The 23,482-nt window shown below is 46.3% G+C and overlaps 1 non-coding gene and 1 pseudogene across 2 annotated transcripts; one reads left to right on the top strand and one right to left on the bottom strand.

The window, feature by feature from the left end:
- Window positions 1–14,486: 14,486 nt before the first annotated feature.
- On the bottom strand, window positions 14,487–15,038 carry LOC108308781 (annotated as a pseudogene). Its single transcript, XR_001827047.2, has one exon. The product of XR_001827047.2 is annotated as a cytochrome b-c1 complex subunit 6, mitochondrial-like (transcript).
- Window positions 15,039–19,852: 4,814 nt separating this feature from the next.
- Window positions 19,853–19,968, top strand: LOC119472143. The gene has a single exon (XR_005201257.1). It is a non-coding gene; the product is annotated as a U5 spliceosomal RNA (small nuclear RNA).
- The last annotated feature ends 3,514 nt before the right edge of the window (window positions 19,969–23,482 follow it).

The raw sequence follows: 23,482 nt of genomic DNA, 5'->3' as shown, positions 1-23,482 counted from the left end.
CACCATTCTTTCTTACCTTTCTGCCTTCGCTCACCCAGTGATTCCCTCCTGAAATGTCCTTTTATCTGCTGGTCAAATTACTTTCCATCATCAAGGTCCATGCAATCTCTTCCTTTAAGGAAGATTTTTTTAATGTCTTGAGGCCAGGTACGGTGGCTCACATCTGTTAATCCCAGCACTTTGGGAGGCCAAGGCAGACAGATCACTTGAGGTCAGGAGTACAAAACCAGCCTGCCCGACATGGTGAAACCCTGTCTCTACTCAAAATACAAACATTAGCCAGGCATGATGGTGCATGCCTGTAGTTCCAGCTACTCAAGAGGTTGAGGCACAAGAATCATTTGAACCTGGGAGGCAGAGGTTGCAGTGAGCTGAGATCATGCCTCTGCACTCCAGCCTCAGTGGCAAAGTGAAACTTTGTCTCAAAAAAACAAAAAACAAAAAATCTGTCTTGATCATTTCCAAACTTACCCATAAGACAGTTAAGCTGCAGAACAAAGACACTATAAAATACATGGGCTTACACAAGTCTTCGTTAATTCCTGCCTGTTTTCTGACCCTAGCTCTCCAGCTTTCCCTTTGACTCAGTGAGCTGTTTGATAACCTCCCAAACCATTCCTTCTCCCCTTAACAGAACTGGTTTCTGATGCTTGCAGTCAATAGCTGTGACTGATACACCTGCCTCCCTCCTGGATTGCTATCGAGTGACATGCTGTCTACACAGGTGCTTTGTGACCAGTAAAACCCAGCAGAGATGTGATTTATCATTCCACTCTGTATTCCTCCCATTCCATCGCCTCCTGTCATCCAGCCACCTCCAACAGAAGAGAACCAGCAAAAACAACTCACAATCACATTAGCCAAAGGGAATGAAGGGCCAGAAGAGCTAGCACTGAGGCTCAAAATAGAACACTCATGTTACACTTGATAATTACCTCCCTGACTATGACTTTTGCAATTATATAAGCCCAGAGTTGTTGTTTTTTTTTTTTTTTGCATTGTAAATAGATAGCAAATAATCTCCAAAACCACTTACTGATGATTCCTGACTCTATTAACGGAAGTTTAAGTGCTTTGTTTAGATCCTCTGTTACTGAGCCACCAAGGGAGAGAAAGTGGTCATTTCCCCCACTGCAGCTTCTTCTCTGGCCACATGGCCTTTTCTTTTCTTTTGTTTTTTAGACAAAGTCTGACTCTGTCACAGGCTAGAGTGCAGTCGTGCCCTAATCACTCACTGCAGCCTCCAACAACTCCTGGGTCCCTCCCAAGTAGCTGGGACCACAGGCAATTCGTCACCACTCCCAGCTAACCTTTTATTTTTTGTAGAGATGGAGTCTCACTGCGTTGCCCAGGCTGGTCTTGAACTCCTGGGCTCAAGCAATCCTCCAGTCCCAGCCTCCCAAAATGTTGAGATTACAGGCGTAAGCCCCCATGCCCAGCCTCAAAAACTTGTTTGTTTGTTTGTTTGTTTGAGACGGAGTTTTGCTCCTGCTGCCCAGGCTGGAGTGCAATGTCATGATCTCAGCTCACTGCAACCTCCACCTCCTGGGTTCAAGCGATTCTCCTGCCTCAGCCTCCTGAGTAGCTGGGATTAGAGGCATGCGCCACCATGCCCAGTTAATTTTTATATTTTTAATAGAGACAGGGTTTCACCATGTTGGCCAAGATGGTCTCGATCTCTTGACCTCGTGATCCACCCGCCTCGGCCTCCCAGAGTGCTGGGATTACAGGTGTGAGCCACTGCACCCGGCCTAAACACTTATTGAATCAAAGAAGCTAGAAGCAAAAGAGTATATAACGATATAACTCCATGTTTATGAAGTTCTAGCACTGGCAAAACAATCTATGGTGATAGAGGTCAGAAGAGTGGTTTCTTCTGGGGTATTGACTAGGAGGCATGAAGGAACTTTCCGGGGTGTTGGAAATGTCTTTGTCTTGATTTGGGTAGTGGCATCTGGATGTGCGCAAAATGTGTAAAAATTCATCCAGTGCTACACTTAAGATTTGTGTACTTTACTGTATGTAAATTATTTGGGAGGCCAAAACGGGAGGATCACTTGAGTCCAGGAGTTCATGACCAGCCTGGGCAACATAGAGAGATCCCATCTCTACAAAAAAATTAAAACTTACCCAGGTGTGATGGCATGCACCTGTAGTCCCAGCTACTCGGGAGGCGGAGGTTGGAGGATTACTTGAGCCTGGGAGGTTGAGGCTGTAGTGACCTATGATCATGCCACTGTACTCCAGCCTGAGCAATAGAGCAAGATCGATCCTGTCTCAAACAAAAAACAAATTATTGAGTCTGAGTCCCGAGTCCTTGGCTTTTTTTTTTTTTTTTTTTTTTTTGGACAGAGTCACTCTAGCCCAGGCTGGAGTGCAGTGGCATGATCTCAGCTAACTGCAGCCTCTGCCTCCTGAGTTCAAGCGATTCTCCCCACTCAGCCTCCCAAGTATCTGGGATTACAAGGCCTGCCACCATGCCCAGTTAATTTTTGTGTTTTTGTAGAGACGGGATTTCACCATGTTGGCCAGTCTGGTCTCGAACTCCTGACCTCAGATGATCTGCCTGCCTCAGCCTCCCAAAGTGCTGGGATAAAAGGTGTGAGCCATTGAGCCCAGCCATGGCTCTTTTAAAGAAAGGAAATCTTTCTCAGGCCCTTTACACTTTGCATGTGAAATCTTCCTTGCTTATGTATATGCCTTCTGTACTAGACTTGGGAGCCAAGATCCCACTGGATGGCAGCCCTTGCAGGATCCTCCACAAATTAGATGCTTGATAAACAGTTCCTTTATGAATTCACCAAAGAAGATCAGAACCGCTGACCAGTTTTCTATCTCCCTTTCGGTCCTTGGCATGATGCTGAGCACATCTTTTGAGCACTTATTAGGTGCCAGGCTCACAACGAGGCATCCTCATGAGCCCTGCACACACATGAGCTTCTCAGGGAGCTCACAACAGCCCTGGGGTGCAGGTGCAACTTTGTCCTCATTTCCCACGTGAGGAAGCTGGGACTTCCCTCCAGTCGGCTGCCTAAGAAGTGACAGATTCAGGATGGGCACGATGGCCCACACCTGTAATCCCGGCACTTTGGGAGGCCGAGGAGGGCAGGTCACCTGAGGTCAGGAGTTTGAGACTAGCCTGGCCAACATGGTGAAACCCCGTCTCTACAAAAATACAAAAATTAGCCTCCTCTGTGGTGGCACACGCCTGTAATCCCAGCTACTTAGGAGGCTGAGGCGGGAGAATCGCTTGAACCCGGGAGGCAGAGGTTGCAGTGAGCTGAGATTGCAACACCGCACTCCAGCGTGGGCAACTGAGCGAGACTCTGTCTCAAAAAAAAAAAAAAGTGACAGATTCAGACACTAGTCCGTCTAAGGAGAAGCCAGACTGCTAGCCACTAACCAGCACCACCTCATGGTGAGGAAAGAAGCAAACCACTAATGGTCCCAGTATGCTTTGCAACAGCTCAGGAACTCCTCCCTGGGACCCAAATGTTATCACGCCCGCCTCCACAGGCAGGAAGGCTGAGGGTCAGAAACACTGAATGCCCTGTGCACACAACTAGCAAGTGCAAGACTGGAAACTAGAATCCCTCCCCAGTGAAAGCCCATGTTCTTTGTGTCACACCCTCGGGGCACCTTCCCACAGGACAGTTTGACTGCATGGAAGGGCTAGAGCAGCCAATCTCTGTGCAGGCTTGGTGTTTACGTTCCCCACTCAGGAAGATGTCAGGGCTCAGGCGGCCTCCTTTAAAGCACAGTGCAGGGTGGCGCATGGTAACTCACGCCTGTAATCCCAGCACTTTGGGAGGCCGAGGCAGGAGGATCACCTGAGGTCAGGAGTTCAGGACCAGCCTGGCCAATGGTAAAACCCCATCTCTACTAAAAATACAAAAATTAGCCAGGTGTCATGGTGGATGCCTGTAATCCCAGCTACTTGGGAGACTAAGGCCCGAGAATTGCTTGAACTCGGGAGATGCAGGTTGCGGTGAACCAAGATCGTACCATTGCAATTCAACCTGGGCAACGAGAGTGAAGCTCTGTCTCAAAAATAAATAATAAAAGAATTCAAACTAACTGAAGGAGAGTGGAGATAAAACAGCATGAGATGGAGCCTGCGAAGTGTCGGGTGCCGGCCAGATCACACAGTCATGGTTAAAGGGCTTGGATTTTATGTAAGAGAAGTAAGAGGTAACTGAAGAATTTTGAGGCATGGTATGATCCTATCTGCATTTTTAAAGAGTCACTTTGGCTACTGAGGAGAGAATGGCCTACAGAGCAGGTAGCTGGAGATGAGGGAAAGGGTGGGCATGGAGAGTCTTGGAGAGATTCAGGAGACAGCGAGGAGATGCGATGCTCAGGACTTGAGTCAAGAGTGACTTGCACAGGCCTCTGGCTTAAACAGCGAGCTGGACAATGCAGCCATCCACCACAACAGGGGCCCTGGGGGGGAACAGGTTCTTTAGGGAAGATGAGAGTTTTTATATACTCGAGATGAAGATGCCGTAAGAAACATCCAAGTTTTAAAAAAGTCATGAATGTTGTTGGATACGTGGACTGCAGCCCAGAAAGAAGGCTATGGAGAGAGCTCTGAGGACTGTTGACACCTAAATGGTAATGGCAACCACAGCGAAGAAGAATGAGACCACTCAGGAAGAGAGGTTAGAGTGAGAGGGGACCAGGACCCGGAACTGGACCTTTAGTGGCTATAAAATGGAGGAACAGGACCTGGCAAATGAAACTGAGAACAGGAGAGAGGCAGGTGACGAATTGAAGAGTACTGGCTTAGACAAGGAGGAAGGAGAGTGTTTCAAGAAGCACCCTGGCCGGGGGCAGTGCTCACACCTGTAATCCCAGCACTTTGGAAGGCTGAGGGGGGCGGATCACAAGGTCAGGAGTTCAAGACCAGTCTGGCCAACATAGTGAAACCCTGTCTCTACTAAAAATACAAAAAATTAGCCAGGCATGGTGGTGGGCACCTGTAATCCCAGCTACTCGGGAGGCTGAGGCGGGAGACTCATGCGAACCCAGGAGGTAGAGGTTGCAGTGAGTTGAGGTCGCACCATTGCACTCCTACCTGGGTAACAATGCGAGGTTCCATCTCAAAAAAAGGAAAAAAAGAAAGAAAGAAGTACTCTCTTAATTAAGTAAAAATGAGGATTGAAATGTTTCCAGTGGACTTAATATGGAAGCAATGGATGACATCAGTTGCTATAAAAATGTAAGCAGGGCCAGGCACGGTGGCTCACACCTGTAATCCCAGCACTTTGGGAGGCCGAGGAGATCTGAGGTAGGGAGCTCGAGACCAGCCTGGCCAACATGGTAAAATCCTGTCTGTACCAAAAATACAGAAATTAGCCAGGTGTGGTGGTGCATGTCTGTAATCCCAGCTACTTGAGAGGCTGAGGCAGGAGAATCGCTTGAACCTGGGAGGCGGAGGTTACAATGAGCCAATATCACACCATGGCACTCCATCCAGGCTGGGTGACAAAGCGAGACTCCGTCTCAAAGTAAATAAATAACATATCATAACATAACACAAGCAATTTTTTTAAACCATCGGATCTCAACAGTTGCTTTTTTTTTTTTTAATGGAGTCTTGTTCTGTTACCCAGGCGGGGGTGCAGTGGTGTGATCTTGGCTCACTGCAACCTCTGCCTCCTGAGTTTAAGCGATTCTACTGCTTCGGCCTCTCGAGTAGCTGGGATTACAACTCTTTCTTCAGCCCCTTCTGTATGTATTGCATTAGTTAATTTCATAAGACTGTTGTCCTTTCATTGACCAGGCATGGTGGTTCACAGTACTTTGGGAAGCCAAGGTAGGAGGATCACTTTGAGCTCACAGTTCCCAGACCAGCCTGGGTAACATGATGAAACCCCATCTCTACAAAAAATACAAAAAATAGCCGGATGTGGTGGGGTGCGCCTATAGTCTACTACTCAGGAGACCGAGGTGGGAGGATTGCTCGAGCCTGGGAGGCAGGAGTGGCAGTGAGCCGAGATCACGCCATTGCACTTTAACCTGGGTGATAGAGCCAAGCCTTGTCTCAAATAAAAAAAAAAAAAAGAATGACTGTTGTCCTTTCATGAAAAATGTGAGGTCAGGATCGGTAGTTCATGCCTGTAATCCCAGTGCTTTGGAAGGCTGAGGCAGATGAATCACTTGAGTTCAAAAGTTTGAGACCAGCCTAGCCAACATGGTGAAACCCCATCTCTACTAAAAATACAAAAATTAGTTGGGAATGGTGGTGTGTGCCTGTAATCTCAGCTACTCAGGAGGCTGAGGCTCAAGAATCGCTTGAACCTGGGAGGCGGAGGTTGCAGTGAGCCAGGATTGTGCCACTGCACTCCAGCCTGGTTGACAGGGAAAGACTCCATCTAAATAAAAAGAAAAAAAAGAAGTGAGGTCTCAGGAGAACTTTTTATTTAATCTCCCACCAAACTCAGGATAACTCAGCCGTCCTTGGCAATTCATCATTCCCCCAATTTCCCATGAGTCTGTTACCTCTACCCAGAATGTCCTCCAACTGGATAAATTCTCCTTATTTTTAGGCCCAGTTGAAATGTCATCTCCTCTGTGAACTTTCCCCAAATGCCTCAAACAAACTTAATCCTCCTTTCTCAGGGCTAAAGGCCAGATTAGCGCTTGTCTTCCTATACAGCATTGATGACTCTGAGGGGCTGCAGTCTCCCTGGCCCAGCTGTGCCTCTTCTTACAAGCCCTTGATAAATGTATCAAAAATCACCTAACTCCACTCCCTCCCCACTTCAAAGTGGGACTCTGTGCCCAGACTGCAAGGCTCAGGCTGAGCGGCCATCTCAGAAAATACTTCTGTACTGACACCTCCTGGCAAGATGGGGTATGACAGCTCCTGATTCTGGCTTTTCTCAATTCTGGAGTCCTCTCAACTCTTTGTATTCTTTCATTCATTCGTTCTTTTGTTCCTTCTGTGCCAAACTCTGGTTATCTGATGAGCCAGACAGACCCAGTTCCTGACCTCAGGGAATTTAGAATCTAGAGCATAAGGCAGTCTTGGAACTGGAGTGTTATGGCAGCTATGATCCTGAATGTTTTGAGGCCACAGGAAATGGGGTGGCTTTGCCTATATCTAAAGCTGCCACCCCAAAGGCCATAACAGGGGTAGAGTCTGAGCAGGACATTGCCCTATTTTGGCAACTGGGGCTCTCACTTGGGAAGCACATCTGTGACTTCCTCCATATCCACCCTCTACACATTCCCCTGTGATGTTTTTTGGGGGACCTTGTTGCCCAGGCTAGAGGGCAGTGACCCAATCTCGGCTCACTGAAACCTTCACCTCCCAGGTTCAAGTGATTCTCTTGCCTCAGCCTCCTGAATAGGCGGAATTACATGCACTTGCCACCACACCCAGCTAATTTTTTTTTTTTTTTTTTTTTTGAGATAGAGTCTTGCTCTGTTGCCCAGGCTGGAGTACAGTGGTACGATCTCAGCTCACTACAACCTCCACCTCTTAGGTTCAAGCAATTCTCCTGCCTTAGACTCTCGAGTAGCTGGGACTACAGGCGTGCACCATCATGCCCAGCTAATTTTTGTATTTTTAGTAGAGATGGGGTTTCACTACGTTGACCAGGCTGGCCTTGAACTCTTGACCTTGTGATCCACCCGCCTCAGCCTCCCAAAGTGCTGGGATTACAGGTGTGAGCCACTGTGCCCGGCCTTAAATTTCGTATTTTTACTAGAGACAGGGTTTCACCATATTGGCAAGGCTGGTCTCGAACTCCTGACCACAAGTAATCTGTCTGCCTTGGCCTCCCAAAGTGCTGGGATTACAGGCGTGAGCCACCACACCCAGCACCCTGTCATGTGTTTCTTTTAACTTAATGATAACAACAAAGAAAAACAGTATACCACACTAAAAAACAACTCAGCATCTCTCTTAGTTCCTCTGAATGGCTGGGTCCTGGAATCTATTTCATACTTTCTTAAAAGTCCTAAGATTAGAACTAATATGTTAGAGCTGGAAGGGACATTCACTTTTGCATTATTCATTCTGTAGAGACTTACTGAGCACATATTAGGTGCTAGGCATTGTGTTAAACGCTGAGGACGGAACAGTGAACAAGAAAGCATACGGTGTATACTCTCAGGGAGTTTATTTTTTCTTTAGGGGAGAGAAAACAAAGTAAGTACATAACTTTTTCTTTTCTTTTTTTTTTTTGAGATGGAGTTTCACTCCTGTTTCCCAGGTTGGATTGCAATTGCACAATCTCAGCTCACTGCAGCCTCTACCTCCCTGGTTCAAACAATTCTCCTGCCTCAGCCACCCGATAGCTGGGATTACAGGCATGCGCCACCACGCCCAGCTAATTTTTGTATTTAGTAGAGACGGGGTTGCACCATGTTGGCCTGGCTGTTCTCAAACTCCTAACCTCATGATCCGCACCAGCGTGCCTGGCAATAAGTACATGACTTTTAAGTATTTCTTGTTAATAGGTGGTACACGATGTGATTCAGAATACAAAAAGATGCACAATGAAAAGCCCCCACTCTTACCCCAGCCACCTAGTGTCCTCCCATAGGGCAAGCAATGGTATCAGTCTTCCCTGTACCCATCCAGACAGAACACATACACACATAGGCAAACGTATTCTCTCCCTCATTCTTATTATACAAATGGTGGTATTTAATACACTCTGTGCTGTACTTTGGGTTTTTCCACTTAGCAATATATCTTAGAAAGCATTTTATATCAATACCTGGATTCCTATATTTTGTCCAGTTGTATAGTATCCATTGTATGAGTATTATATGATTTAAAATAATGTTATGGGGCCAGGGGTGGTAGCTAATGACTATAACCCCAGCACTTCGGGAAGTCAAGGCAGGCAGATAATCTGAGGTCAGGAGTTTGATACCAACCTAGCCAACATGGTGAAACTCTATCTCTACTAAAAATACAAAAATTAGCCTGGTGTGGTGGCACATGCCTATAATCCCAGCTACTCAGGAGGCTGAGGCAGGACAATCACTTGAACCCAGAAGGCAGAGGTTGCAGTGAGCCAAGATCGTGCCACTGCACTTCAGCCTGGGTGACAAGAACAAAACTGTCTCAAATAATAATAATAATAATAATGCTACAGCCCAGCATGGTGGCTCACACCTGTAATCCCAGCACTTTGAGAAGCCAGGGTGCGCAGATCACTTGAGGTCAGGAGTTCAAGACCAGCCTGGCCAACATGATGAAACCTTGTCTCTACTAAAAATACAAAGATTAGCCAGACATGGCTAATCTTAAGCCTAACTACTTGGGAGGCAGAGGCAGGAGAATTGCTTGAACCCAGGAGAAAAAGGTTGCAGTGATCCAAGATCACACCACTGCACTCCAGCCTGGGTGACAGAGTGAGACCTTGTCTCAAATTAAAAAAAACAATGTTACACTGTGGGACTTGGATCAGTAGTGAAAGGAGAAATAAATAAATAAACAATGTTGGGCGAACGTGGTGGCTCACGCCTGTAATCCCAGCAGTTTGCGAGGCTGAGTGGGGGTGGATCACGAAGTTAGGAGTTCAAGACCAGCCTGGCCAAGATGGTGAACCCTCGTCTCTACTAAAAATACAAAAATTACCTGGGCATGGTGGGGGGTGCCTGTAATCCCAGCTACTTGGGAGGCTGAGGCAGAGAATTGCTTGAACGCAGGAGGCGGAGGTTGCAATGAGCCAAGATCGCCCCACTGCACTCCAGCCTGGGTGACCGAGTGAGACTCTGTCTCAAAAAAAAATAGAAATAAAAATAAATAAATAATAAATAGATAATGTTACACTGATGAGGCAAACAGAAAATAAGTAGGGAACTGAATTTTAAACTAATAAGAGATCAGAGTCTGAAACTGAAGCAAAAAAAAAAAAAATTGGGAAAATAATAATAATAAAATGGGTGAGGCGCAGTGGCTCATGCCTGTAATCCCAGCACTTTGGGAGGCTGAGGTGGGCGGATCATGAAGTCAGGAGATCGAGACCATCTTGGCCAGCATGGTGAAACTTTGTCTCTACTAAAAATACAAAAATTAGCTGGGCGTGGTGGCGTGTGCCTGTAATCCCAGCTACTCAGGAGAATCACTTGAACCCAGGAGGCAGAGGTGGCAGTGAGCCCAGATCACACCACTGCACTCCAGTCTGGCAACAGAGTGAAACTCTGTCTCAAAAAAGGAAAGGCCAGGCATGGTGTGGCTCACGTCTGTCATCCCTGCACTTTGGAAGGCGGAGCGGGGCAGATCACGAAGTCAGGAGTTCGAGACCACCCTGTCTCTACTAAAAATACAAAAAATTAGCCAGGCGTGATGGCACATGCCTGTAATTCCAGCTACTGGGGAGGCTGACTCAGGAGAATCACTTGAACGCAGGAGGCAGAAGTTGCAGTGAGCCAAGGTCGTGCCACTGCCCTCCAGTCTGGGCGACAGAATGAGACTCCCCCTCAAAAAAAAACTAAAAACTAAACAAAAAATAAGAAGAAGAAGCTAACAGGGGAGATCTGCCTGTAGATAAGGTGATAAGGTGATCAGGAAAAGAAGCTCACAGTCAGGAAATGATATTGAAGCTGAGTCCCAAAAGAGGAAATCTACCAGGGGAAAATGAGGAGGAAGAATGTCCAAGCAAAACAACGTTCGCCAAGGCAGAAATAAGCGTGGCATCCTGAAGGGGCTGAACTGTGGCTGGAGCTGGGGTTCACGAAGGAAGTACAGAGCTGGGTGACAAGAGGCATTGCTGTCCAGGCTAAAGACCACAGGCATGATTCTAAGCGTAACGGGAAGCCCCTGGAAGATTCAAGAGAGAAATGGACATGCTCTGATGTATATTTGTAAAAAAAAAAAAAAATTCACTTAGGCAGTTATGTGGAGTGCAGAGGAAAGGCCAAGAATGCAGGGAGGCAGGCCAGGCGCAGTGGCTCACACCTCTAATCCCAGCACTTTGGGAGGCCAAGGCAGGTGGATAACTTGAGGTCAGGAGTTCCAGACCAGCCTGACCAACATGGTGAAGCCCCATCTCTACTAAAAATATAAAAACTTAGCTGGGCATGGTGGCGGGTGCCTGTAATCTCAGCTACTCAGGAGGCTGAGGCAGGAGAATTACTTGAACCTGGGAGGCGGAGGTTGCAGTGAGCTGACATTGTGCTACTGCACTCCAGTCTTGGGGATAGAGGAGACTCCATCTAAAAAAAAAAGAGTGAAAGGAGGCAGATGAGGAGGGAGGCTGATGCCACAGCATGGGTAGGGTGACAGCAATGGGGATGAAGAAACACTGGCGATGTGGGGACTTATTTTGGAAGTGGAGCTCACAGGGGGGTTAATCTCACAGATCATGCAGCCCAGGTCCCTCACTTCCTGAACAGGCCAAGCCTAATGACTTGTTTGCCACAGGTCACAGAGCACTGTAGTGGTGGATCCAGGCCTAGAATCCAATGTTTCTGACTCCCACATCAGTGTTATCTCACTCTAGTGATGTAGAAGGAGTTGGAAATTTGAGTGGAAACTGTAATCTTGAAATTCTGTTAATCAATAATTACTGATATATTCCATCTTTTTAAATTGTTGGGCAGCTTTCTGTTGGCTTTCTTGACTCCCCACCTCAGGGTAGAAAGAGACAGATCTGGGGCTGGGCGCAGTGGCTCACACCTGTAATCCCAGAACTTTAGGAGGCAGAGGCGGGCAAATCACCTGAGGACAGAAGTTCAAGACCAGCCTGGCCAACATGATGAAACCCATCTCTACTAAAATACAAAAAATTAGCTGGGCACGGTGGTGGGGACCTGTAATCCCAGCTACTCAGGAGGCTGAGGCAGGAGAATCGCTTGAACCGGGAGGCAGTGGTCTCAGTGACCTGAGATCATGCCACCGTACTCCAGCCTGGGTGACACACAGTGAGGCTGTAGCTCAAAAAAAAGAAAAATGTTAGGCTTGGGTTTTGGGGCTTGAGATGTTGGCAATATCCAATGAGAGCCTAGGTTGGCAGTTGAATATACGAGTTCAGGAAACAGCTCTGGGCTGTCTATATTTGGGAGTGGTTGGCACAGGGGTGATACTGAAGCCCCAGGACTGGATGAAATCTAGAGAGTGTAGACAGAGGGTCAAGGACTAAACCCTGACATTGAGGACAAAAAACTGAGGAGGAACCAGGCCAAGGAGACTCAACAGGAAAAACCAATGAAATAGGAGGAAAATCAACAGGCATGCTGTGCTAGAGTCCAAGGGAAGAAAGAAGAAAAGCGTCAACAGGGCCAGGCGCAGTGACTCTCGCCTGCAATCCCAGCACTTTGGGAGGCCAAGGTGGGTGGATCACCTGAGGTCAGGAGTTTGAGAGCAGCCTGACCAAGATGGAGAAATCTGTCTCTACTAAAAATACAAAATTAGCCAGGCGTGGTGGTGCATGCTTGTCATCCCAGCTACTGGGGAGGCTGAGGCAGAACTGCTTGAACCTGTGAGGCGGAGGACGCAGTGAGCTGAGATCATGCCACTCCATTCCAGCCTGGGAAACAAGAGTGAAACTCCATCTCAAAAAAAAAAAGAAAGAAAGAAAAAGAAAAGCATCAACAATGTCACAGGTTGCTTACAGAGCAGAGATGAAGACTGAGTACTGGCATGTGGAAGAGTGGCCTTGCCAGGAGCAGCTCTGCTGGAATGAAGAAAATAGCCTGATTTGGAGTGGGTAAGAGAAAATGGAAGAACAGAAACAGAGCCAGTAACAGCTTCCTCTCTGGGGTTTTGCTGCAAAGAGGAAGAGAGAAATGGGCAGTAATAACTGGTGGAAGAAATAGGAGAAACAGGCGAGCATGGTGGTTCATGTCTCAACACTTGGGGAAGCCGAGGTGGGATTATTAGAGCCCAGGAGTTTGAGACCAGCCTGGGAAACATACAGAGATCCTGTCTCTACAAAAAAAAAAATAAGCCTGGTGTGGTGGTACATGCCTGTGGTCCCAGCTACTCAGGAGGCTGAGGTGTGAGGATTGCCTGAGTCCAGGAAGTGGAGGCTGCAGTCAGTCATGATTGTACCACTGCACTCCCGCCTGGGCGACAGAGCAAGACTCTGTCTCAAAAAAAAAAAAAAAGCATAGAAAGAAACAACAGCATGTTTTTATGTTGATGGAAATGATCCATTAGAGGTAAAATTATAATGTGGGAGAGAGGGAGATTTGATGAAGCCATCTTTTATGGTTTTGTTGAGAAAGGGTCTTACTCTGTCTCCCAGGCCGGAGTGCAGTGACACGAACATGGTTCACTGCAGCCTTGACCTCCCAGGCTAAAGCAATTCTTCTGCCTCAGCTTCTACAGTAGCTGGGACTACAGGCCCGTACCATCACACCCAGTTTTTTATTTTTTGTAGGGATGAGGTCTCACTATCTTGCCCAGACTGGTCTCGAACTCCTAGGCTCAAGTGATCTTCCCACCTCGGCCTCCCAAAATGCTGGGATTGCAGGTGTGCACCACCAAACCTGACCAAACCATCTTCTTGAGTTGCTGAGAGACTGAGCTTTGATGCACAGATGGAGGGATTTGTTCTGGACAGAAACATGTGTAGTCCAAGGACATTGGTTCTCTTGGTCTAGGTAGAACTTCTTAAAGCATAGATGCAGGATTTCTGATTCAGGAGTTTGGGCCCTGTAACTTGCATTTCTGACAAGGTCTCCATTGGTGCTGATGCTGCTGTCCAAGACCAGGCTTGACGAGATACTGATCCGTAACAGGTGGGAAGGCAGTATCTGTGAGGGGCGTAGATGTAATGGAGTCTGTGATGTTTTGTTATGATTACTTCAATTTTCCTGTCTAGCTGAACTGAAAGTAAAGATGGGAGAGGAGGTGTTGGAGAGCTTAGGAAAGGGAGAAGGTATGAAATGGTTCTCTTGAGAGTAGAATGAATCAATGGGGGAAAGCTGATTTTCCTCCTGAGGCTGATGCTTATGAATTAAAAATGAGACACCGGTTGAATGATTTTCTGCAGCCACTCTAAACCGCACAGGTGCAGGTGGGTGGAGAATTGGATGTAAATGGGGTTGTTGTTGTCAATTAAATTTGATGAAGCAAGAGAAGGGGGCCAGGGAGTTGATGGTGAATACCAAGTAGGAAGGGGGATTACGGTGAACCATGGAACTGAAGCTAGGTAAAGAGAGATACACGAGGCATGGTGAGGGAGGGCAAAATGCACTTTTCTTCAAAGTGAGTGCTTTCTTCTCAAAGCCTTTTTTTTTTATCTTTTTTTTCTTTTTTTTTTTTTTTTTAATTATTTTTTGTTTTTTTTTTTTTTTTTTTAATAAAGATGGGGTTTCACCATGTTGGTCAGGCTGGTCTTAAACTCCCGACCTCAGGTGATCCGCCTGCCTTGGCCTCCAAAGTGCTTGGATTACAGGTGTGAGCCACCGCACCTGGCCTCTTCTCAAAGCCTTACGCAACCTGCTTCCATCTCTCACCTCTCTGCACTTGTGTTAGCTGGCTCTTCCCTCCAGCCTCATACCCATGTTTCTTTTTTTTTTTTTTTGCAGATCACAGAAATTTTATTAAGATGGAATCACTGTGAATTACATAGAAGCTACCAGCCTAAGCCAAAATCCATGAGGTTCATGTGAACTTACATTTACACAGATAAGAAGAAACAAATGGTATATCCAAAACCATAAGGAAATATTCTGATGTCCAGATGATGAAGGCTGGGGTGAGTAAGTCCACACATTTATTTCAAGCTGTTAAAGAGTGTGGGCCACACAATGGTCCCTTGCATGCAAGAAGTCAAAGAGCTCCTCCGTGCAATCCTCTTCTGTTTGTATTCAAGAGGATACACGCTCATCACAGAGCTCTAGTCGCTCCCAGGACTTTCCACATTTCTCCAACATCTTGCATTGCTCTCTCACTGTTGTTAGGGGATCCACTAATTCCTCCTCTTCCTCTTCCTCCTCCTTAGGATCTCCGGAGTCGGTCAGCATCTTTCGCTCGTCCTCCAGTCCCATGTCTGGCTACAGTTCTGGATTCAACACAAGCAACAAGAGCGGAACCTAATCCCCCTGTTTCTTTATAGCACTCATCAGCATCTGACAAATGTTTATCTCTCCACCAGAATTAAAGTTCATTGAAAACAGGAAGTTTTTGTTACCTGCTGTGGCCCTGGTGCTCTCCTCCACACTGTCCACCTTATCCAATCCTGGTCAGCTTACTTTTCATGTAGACAGAACACATCCTGTAGGTCCACATGAAAATGCTTTGCTCTGGAATAACATCCATCTAAAAATGGTGTGCCTAACTTGTCAAACTGAGCGGCTTCAAGAAAGCAGAAATCTGGAAAACTTTGGGTTCCAATGCTAAAGAGCAAGATAAAAAGGATGGGCTTCTGCCAAGCTGCAATTGATGTCTGAGACCCAGGTCCTTGGGGCACCCCTCACCTCAGGATCCCAGAAGGCTGGCCATTTGAGGTTGTCATAGAGGCTCTGGGTCCTTCTTTAGCAGACCAGAAAACTTATGGAATCATGACTTGAGACGGGTAAGGGAAACCCTGAAGATGGTTTGGTTTTCTTTCTTTCTTTCTTTCTTTTTTTTTAAAGATGAAGTTTCACCATGTTGGTCAGGCTGGTCTTGAACTCCTGACCTCAGGTGATCTTCCCGCTTGGCCTCCAAAGTGCTTGGATTATAGGCGTGAGCCACCATGACCGGCCTTTTTTTTTTTTTTTTTTTTTTTTTTTTTTTTTTTTTTTTTTTTTTTTTTTTTTTTTGAGATGGAGTCTCACTCTTTTGCCCAGGCTAGAGTGCAGTGGTGCAATCTCGGCTCACTGCAACCTCTGCCTCCTGGGTTCAGGCGATTCTCCTGCCTCAGCCTCCCAAGTAGCTGGGGTTACAGGCGCCCACCACCACACCCAGCTAATTTTTGTATTTTTAGTAGAGACGGGGTTTCACCATGTTGGCCAGGATGGTCTCGAACTCCTGTCCTCCTGATCTGCCTGCCTCGGCCTCCCAAAGTGCTGGGACTACAGGCGTGAGCCACTGCACCCAGCCGGTATTATTTCATTTTTAAAAAATTGTGTAGACATGTGTATATTTAGAAACACAAACATTTTACATATACAAATTTTACTTTTTGAGACAGGGTCTTACTCTGTCACCCAGGCTGGAGTGCAGTGGCCAGGCAGGTCTTGAACTCCTCACCTCAAGCAATCCGCCAGCCTTGGTCTCCCCATTTACATCCAATTCTCCACCCACCTGCACCTGTGCGATTTAGAGTGGCTGCAGAAAATCATTCAACCGGTGTCTCATTTTTAATTCATAAGCATCAGCCTCAGGAGGAAAATCAGCTTTCCCCCAGTGATTCATTCTACTCTCAAGAGAACCATTTCATACCTTCTCCCTTTCCTAAGATCTCCAACACCTCCTCTCCCATCTTTACTTTCAGTTCAACTAGACAGGAAAATTGAAATAATCATAACAAAACATCACAGGCCGGGTGCGGTGGCTCAAGCCTGTAATCCCAGCACTTTGGGAGGCCGAGACGGGTGGATCACGAGGTCAAGAGATCGAGACCATCCTGGTCAACATGGTGAAACCCCGTCTCTACTAAAAATACAAAAAAAAAAAAAATTAGCTGGGCATGGTGGCGCGTGTCTGTAGTCCCAGCTACTCAGGAGGCTGAGGCAGGAGAATTGCCTGAACCCAGGAGACGGAGGTTGCGGTGAGCCGAGATCGCGCCATTGCACTCCAGCCTGGGTAACAAGAGTGAAACTCCGTCTCAAAAAAAAAAAAAAAAAAAACATCACAGACTCCATTACATCTACGCCCCTCACAGATACTGCCTTCCCACCTGCTACGGATCAGTATCTCGTCAAGCCTGGTCTTGGCCAGCAGCATCAGCACCATTGGAGAACTTGTCAGAAATGCAAGTTACAGGGTCCACACTCCTGAATCAGAAATCTTGCATCTATGCTTTAAGAATTTCTACCTAGACCAATAGAACCAATGTCCTTGGACTACACATGTTTCTGTCCAGAACAAATCCCTCCATCTGTGCATCAAAGCTCAGTCTCTCAGCAACTCAAGAAGATGGTTTGGTCGGGTTTGGTGGTGCACACCTGCAATCCCAGCATTTTGGGAGGCCGAGGTGGGAAGATCACTTGAGCCTAGGAGTTCGAGACCAGTCTGGGCAAGATAGTGAGACCTCATCCCTACAAAAAATAAAAAACTGGGTGTGATGGTACATGCCTGTAGTCCCAGCTACTGTAGAAGCTGAGGCAGAAGGATTGCTTTAGCCTGGGAGGTCAAGGCTACATCTCCCAAAGTGCTGGGATTACAAGCATGAGCCACTGTGCCCAGGCCATATACTGATTTTATATGTCATAAAGCAAGTGTTTTTTTAAAAGGTTTATAAGGATAGTGAACTGTTATAGCAAGGTGTACACACTTTTTATTCTGCATGTGTAACTGTCTGAACTGTGTTTTTGGTTTCTTTTAAATTAGAAAAGCACTATTGGGGCCAGGCACGGTGGCTCACACTTATAATCCTAGCATTTTGGGAGACAGAAGGGGCCGGATCACCTAAGTTCAGGAGTTTGAGATCAGCCTGACCAACATGGTGAAACACTGTCTCTACTAAAATTACAAAAATTGGCCAGGCATGGTGGTGAGCTCCTGTAATCCCAGCTACTTAGGAGGCTGAGGCAGGAGAATCGCTTGAACCCCAGGAGGCAGAGGTCACAGTGAGCCAAGATCGTGCCACTGCCCTCCAGCCTGGGTGACAGAGACTCTGTCTCAAAAAAAAAAAAAAAAAAAAAAAAAAGCAGCACTACTAACATCAATTTAAATCCCTGTAAAACTCATACCACCAAGTGGCTTCAGAGGCAGTTTCCTTTTTCAGACGAGAAAATTCGTGCACAGAGCAATTCTCTGACATGCCCAATATCACACAGCTCGTGAAGAATGGCGCAGACAGCCTATGAGAGAGAGCTGAGCTGTGGAGAAGGATGAAGAGGCAAAGGGCACATGAGGTTTCCACTAAGATAAAGAAAAGCTAGGAAGAAAACGCCAATATAGAGGGCCAGTTTTCTGAGTAGCTCTGCTCTTACAGAGCTCGCCAAACTGTAAGACGGCCTATTTCTTAAACAGGATTCTGAGAAAACAAGAATCTTCATTTATTTCTCTTTTCCCCAGTGCTCAACAATAGCAGCGACAGGAACTCACAAAATACAGGTTGACTAACACATGGGAACAACAGATGAGTACACTCACATGCACACCTCAACAGGGCAACAAAACTGGAAGTTACCTCCGGGAGCTGTCCTTCAGAGGCACCTCAACTTATTCGAGTACATGAACAGCCTCCACAGCCCGCAGCTGGGCTAACAGCTTTCCAACCTTTACCCAGCCTCCTGTTTGAGCATTATTGAAGAGGCTGAGGAAAGCAATAAGCCACACATGACACGAATGTCATCTCTGCCCGCTTAGCAGGGTTGTGTGAAACCTGTGCATGTGAGGGAACACCTGCGCAGGTGAGGACCAGGCGCTTCCGCGCACGCGCAGAGGCAATGGCGGACACCATGTTGAGCCGCGGCTCGTCCAGGTGTCACAGCGGCTGTCAGAAGGAAAGCGTACAAAAACCAGGCTGCAACGGGGTGCGGAAGCATGGAGGGAACCTGATGATAGCTGGGTAGAGGCCGGCCCTCCTCCGTCCTCGCGCGGCGTGCGCGCCCTCCAGCCGCCAAGCCCGGCCCCCGCAGGAGGAGCTCCAGAGCCTGTTCCGGAAACCCAGAGCCAAGGGCCGTAAAGGGCGTGAGATCTTCTGCAATTCCCTCCACCCGCTAAAGACGGCTGGCTTACGTCACAGTACGTCAGCTGTAATTTGTCACGTGCAAACCCAGCAGCTGTTTAAACGTCATAGTTCCAAAGGCTTCTCAGCAGTAAGGAGGTGCACCAGCTGCCCAGAAACCACTGGCGATGAGCGATGCTCATGACAAAGTGGCATTGCTTCCCAAGGCAGAAAAAATTGATTGCAAGTGGACTTATCAGATCTGAATCCTAGGGACACCTTTAATTCCGCTTATTTTCAGAACATTCATGACACACAGGCCACAAGTCACCTTACAAATAAAGGCCAAAATTTTTGTTTTTCATTATGAAGCAATACGTTACCACTTGGTAACAACATTCAAGGGCTACGTTTGCTCCATAATGAAGAACAAAATTTTTATTTATGACACGGAATTTCATTCTTGTCGTCCAGGCTGGCGTGCAATGGCACGATCTTGGCTCACTGCAACCTCTGCCTCCTGGATTCAAGCAGTTCTCCTGCTTCAGCCTCCCGAGCAGCTAGGATTACAGGCGTGTGCCACTGAGCCCAGCTAATTATTGTATTAGTAGAGACGGCGTTTTACCATGTCGGCCAGGCTGGTCTGGAATTCCCGACCTCAGGTGATCCACCCGCCTCAGCCTCTCACATGTTCTGGGATTATAGGTGTGAGCCACTGCGCCCAGCAGAAAACTTTATTACACCATTTACTTTCTCATAGGTAGAGAAAGCTCCAAACGTCTAAAATAGCTTGGGAGGTGGAACCAGGACTTCAAACATTCTAGGTAGAACTTCTAACATTTTTTTCTCTACTTACAAGGCTAAACATAGACATTGTGGAAAGATGCAAACCAACGGGCATTGAGCCATACCCTAGGTGAAGTATTGTCAAGTGGAGGCCCTCTCTGGAATTCCAGAGGATTCACTCACATGTAGCATTTTGAAAGGTGAGGAAAAAATGTAGTGGTTAAATGTTTTGATTAGTCTAAATAATTCTGCATTCACACTGGTAATAAATCCCAGTTTAATAATCCATTGTAATTTCAAGAATTGCCTTTTAAAAAAACTTTATAGTACTATGGTTTCTCTTCGGGTCGCATAAATCTTTCACCTTTTACTAAAGATTTCCGTGGAGAGGAACAATTCTGAGTCTTTATCCAATTTTTTGAGACCTTGTTTCAGCAAGGCCACAAAAAAATATATATGAATAAAAATACTCGATAATTTTGAAACAGTCTCCAATAAAAAAGAACCAGAATTCCTTGGAAAAAAATGGAACTGGGGCAGGGAAAATACAAGATTCCCCTGGAACATCGTACAATACCAGAAAGGCAGACACTGGAAATTGTTTCTTTTTTGAGACAGGGCCTTGCTGTTTCTCAGGCTGGAGGGCAGTTACATGATCACAGCTCTCTGGAGTCTTGACCTCCCCTGATCAAAGCATCCTCCCACCTCAGCCTCCCCAGTAGATAGGACTATAGGAACATATCACCCCACCCGGCTATTTTTTGTACAGATCAGGTCTCAAGCATGTTGCACAGGCTGGTCTCAAATTCCTGGGTTCAAGGGATCCTCCCACCTCCGCTTCCTAAAGGGCTGGGGTTACAGGTGTGAGCCACAAAGCCAGACCACCAAAAATACTGACGTGTCAAGAAAACAGAGGAGCCAATTTTAAGGAGCTCCTAATGACCAAAGCTGAGACAATTTGAGCAAAAAAGTAAATCCATACTGATACAACTGAATAAATACAGAGAAGGGACACCTTCTTACAATAGAGTTCTAATTAATACAGTGTAGAAGGAATAATCATGAAGCAACATCTGGCAAATGCCACAGGAATACTTGCTGCAGGCAATAACAATCCATAGCTGCCCAAAGTTAGTGAGTCAATGAATGATGGCTTCAGCTGGGCACCTTGGCTCACACCTGTTAATCCTAGCTCTTTGGGAGGCTGAGGCAGGAGAGTTTGAGACTAGCCTGAAAAACATGGCAAGACCTCATTCCTATTTAAAAATAAAATAAGCCAAGCACAAAGGCACATGTCTGCAGTCCCAGATACCAGGGAGGATTGCTTGAGGCTGGGAGGTTGAGGCTGCAGTGAGTGATGATCATACCACTGCACTCCAGCCTGGGCAACAGAGCAAGACCGTCTCGGGGGAAAAAAAAAAAGTTTTCAAGTATATCCAATTCCATAAGTTACATATTAAGTACAAAGGAGGAAATAATAATTCTACAGTGGAGAACTGTAACCAAGTGACCAAAGTTAACGTCTCCAGTATAAAGTCATGTCACAATTATGTATTCTGATAAAATGCACTAAAAAGGCACTGTGCTTTTGTGACATTCTTGTCAAAGAATAACCTCAATCCAATAGTGAGAAATAATCACATAAATCCAACTGGAAGGGCATTTTACAAAATAACTGGCCAGTGGCCAGGCACAGTGACTCATGCTTGTAATCCCAGCACTTTAGGGCAGATCACCTGAGGTCAGGAGTTCGAGACCAGTCTGAACATGGAGAGACCCCCCCCAACTCTACTAAAAATACAAAATTAGTTGGATGTGGTGGTGCATGCCTGTAATCCCAGCTACTTGGGAGACTGAGGCAGGAGAATCGCTTGAACCTGGGAGGTGGAAGTTGAGGTGAGCCAAGATCGCGCCATTGCAATCCAGCCTGGACAAGATCAAAACTGTCTCCAAAAATAAAAAACTGGCCAGTACTCCAAGAGTGTCAAAAAATGAAGACTGAAAAACTGTCACAGGCTAGAGGAGATTAAAGACAATTTAATGTAATGTAGGGGGCGCAGTGGCTCACGCCTGTAATTCCAGCACTTTGGGAAGCCGAGTTGGGCAGATCAGGTCAGGAGTTCAAGACCAGCCTGACCAACATGAAAAAATCCCCGTCTCTACTAAAAATACAAAATGAGGCGGCGTATGCCTGTGATTCCAGCTGCTTGGGAGGCTGAGGCAGGAGAACTGATTGAACCTGGGAGGCAGAGGTCGTGGTGAGCCGAGATCATGCCATTGTACTCCAGCCTGGGCAACAAGAGCAAAAACTCCATCTTAAAAAATATATATATATATGCAATGTAGGATCCTGGACTGAATGTCGAACCTGAAAAAAAGATACAGTGTAAAAACTGGCACAGCTCAAGGTCTGTAGATTAGTTAATAGTACTGCATCAGTATGTGCTAGTCTTGATAATTTTACCATGGTTATAAAAGATGTTAACATTTGGAAAAAGCTGAGTGAAGGGTATGAGTACTCCACAGTTTGCCAAGTCCAAAATTATTTCAAAAAGTTTAAAATAATGGAACACACTAAGATAACCAAATCAAATATAGCTAAAATTAAATTGAGGGAAAGTGAAATTTATTTTGAGACAGAGTCTTGCTGTGTCACCCAGGCTGGAGTACAGTAGCACGATCTCAGCTCTTTGCAACCTCTGCCTCCCAGCAACTCTCCTGCCTCAGCCTCCTTGGCAAATTCCTTGACAAATTTGCCAAGGATTTTGAGTAGCTGGGATTACAGGTGCGCACTATCACACCCAGCTAATTTTTGTATATTTAGTAAAGATGGGGTTTCACCAGGTTGGCCAAGTTTGTCTCGAACTCCTGACCTCAGGTGATCCACTCACCTTGGTCTCCCAAAATGCTGTGATTACAGGTGTAAGCCACCGCGCCCAGCCTGAAATTTGTTTATATTGAAGGCCAGAGCTGGGCACAGTGGCTCATGCTTGTAATCCCAGCACTTTGGGAGGCCGAGGCAGGCAGATCACTTGAGGTCAGGAGTCCAGACCAGCTTGGCCAACATGGTGAAACCCTGTCTGTATTAAAATACTGGCGAAGTTGTCTTTAATAAAAAAGCTAGTTTAGCTGCATTTTGGGGTCCTTAGTAAAGAACAGTCTAATTTTTATGCTACAGGAAGAGCCAATCTGGTTTTTCTAAAATATGCAAATTCAAAGTCCTGAACCCCTCAGGGAAGGCTAAGTGTGCAATCTTATTAGGGGCTCCAAATTCCTTTCAGTCAGTAGACTGAAACAGCACTTTCTATGTATGCTATGAAAGACTGGAAACTACTATGGTGCTAACATTTCAAATTGCAAAAAGTCATCTCGAATAATCTCATACCCAACTTGAAATACAATGTAGAAAAATCTAGTTTAAAAAAAAATTGCTTTTGAACTTGCTTTCCTCTGGATATATTCCCTTTTCAAGGTGAAATACTAAACAAGCCCTGGAGAGTCCTCTAGAAATCACAGAAGTTTGGGCTAAAAGTGAAAACACTGAGTGCCATACATATTACTAGCAAATCCAGCACCTTCCTACTGATAACAACAAAAGGAACTCCCCAAAATTTGGGGTAAATGTGCTTCAAAAAGAATGGCAGCCAGAAATATTTAGGAATATTGTACTGTGCCTCTGATAGGCCAAGAAAAGCTTTTGATTGCGAATGTCTATAATGGTGCTATTGACTGGGCACAGTGGCTCACACCTGTAATCCCAGCACTTTTGGGAGGCCAAGGTAGGCAGATCACCCAAGGTTGGGAGTTCGAGACCAGCCTGGCCAACATGGTGAAACCTGTCTCTACTAAAAATACAAAAATTATCCAGGCATGGCAGCGTGTGCCTGTAATCCCAGTTAATCAGCAGGCTGAAGCAAGAGAATCACTTGAACCCAGGAGGTGAAGGTGGCAGTAAG

The sequence above is a fragment of the Cebus imitator genome, unplaced genomic scaffold (genome assembly GCF_001604975.1).
Source record: "Cebus imitator isolate Cc_AM_T3 unplaced genomic scaffold, Cebus_imitator-1.0 Scaffold87, whole genome shotgun sequence".
NCBI classification, from domain to species: Eukaryota; Metazoa; Chordata; class Mammalia; order Primates; family Cebidae; genus Cebus; species Cebus imitator.
This window is presented reverse-complemented; position numbering and strand designations above follow the sequence as displayed.